Genomic DNA, 3,003 nt, shown 5'->3' on the forward strand with positions numbered 1-3,003 from the left:
GTGCTGAGAACAAAACAGACAAGGACCCTGCAACATATAGATCTTAATATTCTGGAGAAGTGAGATGATAATCATACAAACAAATAAACGATTCTATATAATTGCAAGGACTAAAGGAAAAAAACTGTCGATTTATCAAACAGAGCTCATTATGTTCCGGGCACTTTCTTGGTGTTTTACAAATATTAACTCATTTGATTTAATAACAATCTATTAAGTAGGTGCTAAAATTATCCTCATTTTCAGATGAGAAACCTAAAGTGCAAAATGGTTAAGTAATTTAGCTAGAATGTAGTGAAGTGAGGATTCAAACCCCAGGGGTGTAACTCTATTGCCTGAAACCAAGTAAAGGGATTCGGAAGGGATTGGAAGTAGCCATAGGGGAGGGAGGCACTAATTTAGAGAGGGATCTAAGAAAGGCTTAAGAGATGGTGAATTTTGAGCTGAGACCTGAGTGTTGAGAAGAACCAGTGAAGCAAGGATTGGGATGGAGTTTCTAAGCAGATGAACAATGCATACAAAGGCTCTGTGGGAAGAACACCTTCATACCTTCTGGCAAGAGAGGAAGTCAAAGAGGTAAGCAAGGACTAAATTGTAAGGAGTCTTGTAAGCCACAGTTGGGAGTATGGACTTAGTCTGTACTTTTTAATGGGAAGCCCTTGAAAAGCAGGGGAGTAAAGTGATCTGGTATGCAAAACTATATATTCCTCTTTGTACACTTAGAAGAATGTAAATGCATAGAGAAATGCCCAGGAGAAACATACCCGTCATTACTGGTAGTTCTGGACATGAATTGGGGACCATGACAGCGATTCAAGTACTTCACTTATCATGGCATTAAAGTAACTAGGTAATACAGAAGCCAGTGAGAAATTTCAAAAGCTGATATCTAGGGATATCAGATAATCTTCAGTTATAATCGACAGTCATATGCCTAATTACCGTACAGAGTGTTGCGAGATATATATATGTATATATTTTTTTCATTGTTAGCACAGGCTGGGAAAAAAAGAGCGATGAATAAAACTGAGTAAGGTAGTTTTCCCTTAGCTGAGTGTGTCAGACCCTGTGGGCGAAATGTCAGGCAAAAAATACAGGGAGGGGTAAATACAATAAAAGATAACTTATGACTGTGACAATAGAAAACATGATTTCTCGAATTCTGACTGATGCTTACTAATACGCATGGATTCAACAGGTTTCAAAACTACAATAGGAAAAAGAAAAAAGAAAATAAATTACCAATATCTGCCACAAGAGTTTATGCTTATTTTACTAGATTTCTATGATAATTCTTCTCTGAAGAGTTCAAAGTATTGTACTGAATGGAATGTAAACTTCTTTGAAACATTACCAGAAGCAAAGCTTAGTCTAGCCATAGTGGTGGAAGAAAAAATGAAAGATGGAAAAAACAATAACCAAGATGCCTTACAGACTGGAAATGACTCTAGATGACTGGAGAAAGAGCAATGGCCAAATCCCTTGGCATGAAAACTTTCAGCAGACTAAAGAAATGAGAACACAGCCAAGGCACTTGTATTACAGTGATCTCAAAAGCTTGGGGAAGCCTATTACAGCTTGGGAGACATATCACATCTTGAATCTTGGAATCCTCCAGCATATTTTAGATCCAGGAAGTCTCAGGATGTTAATCCCCAAAATCCTATCACTAATATCCTTCTGCTATTAACACAGGTTTCTGTAACATAATGCTCATTATTATGGAGAAATATATGCCTCCAATACATCACAAACTTATATTCCTGACATTGTATCAGTGTTCGTTCCTAGCTTTAAATCTGCGCAAGTCTATATGAGTTTACGATCAGGCTCCAAAAGTTCAGGAACCTCTGAGAAGCAGGCCAGCCTTGGATCCAAGCTGAGAAATCATTATGTCGTGTCAAGATCTATCTCAGAAGTCTCAGCAAAGGATCTTGGAGTCCTGCAGCTTGTCATTATCCACCTCTATAGTCAGGGGAATATGAAGCTTAATTGGTCAGACCTGGACCACATGCCACCTTAGAGCTGGGGATGAGGTTAGTTCTACCTACATTGAGAGTGGTACATGAGTAGATTCCCAGTGAATGTCAGAAGCTATTAGAAATAGAGTAAATGAATTCTGGGCAGCCAAGAAGCAACACAAATCCACTTCAACCACTTTTCGGTCCTTTTCTCTTCATAGTCTCCTACACAAGCTCATTTAACTTCCACTTGGATATTCGAATATAGTGCAAATGAAGCCCTTAGTGTTTGCATGTGGTGGCCCTGGCTATCAGCAACCATACTTTGGTTATTGCTGTGTGATGAGGATCATTGTCATTTGTTTGCTTAATATATTAATGCATTGCTTAATGACAAGGATACAATCTGAAAAACACATAATTAGGTGATTTCATCATTGTGTGAATATCACAGAGTACACTCACACAAACCTAGGCGGTATAGCCTACTGCGCACCTACACTGTATGGTATTAGCCTATTGGTCCAAGACTACAAGTCTGTTCAGCATGTTACTGTACTGAATACTGAAGACAATTGTAACACAATAGTGTTTGTATACCTAAAAATGGAAAAGATACAGCAAATATATAAGAGATAAAAAAAATTGGCACACTTGTACTGGACTTTTGCCACAGATGGAGCTTGCAGGCCTAGATATTGCTCTGGGTGAGTTAGTGAGTGAGTGGCGAGTGAGTGTGAAGGCTTAGGGCATCACTGGACTCTGCAATGGACTCTATCAACACTGTTAACTTAGGCTACACAAAGTTTATTTAAAGTTTTTTTCTTCAGTAATAAATTAAATTTAGCTTACTGTTACTTTTTTAATTTATAAAATTCTTAATTTTTTAAGCTTTTGTAATAACATTTAGCTTAAACACACACATTGTACAGCTGTACAAAAATAATTTTCTTTATATCTTTATTCTATGAGCTTTTTTCTATTAAATTGTTTTTATTTTTTAATTTTTTGTTGTTGTTGTTAAAAACTAAGACATAAACAA

The sequence above is a fragment of the Rousettus aegyptiacus genome, unplaced genomic scaffold (genome assembly GCF_014176215.1).
Source record: "Rousettus aegyptiacus isolate mRouAeg1 unplaced genomic scaffold, mRouAeg1.p scaffold_m13_p_8, whole genome shotgun sequence".
NCBI classification, from domain to species: domain Eukaryota; kingdom Metazoa; phylum Chordata; class Mammalia; order Chiroptera; family Pteropodidae; genus Rousettus; species Rousettus aegyptiacus.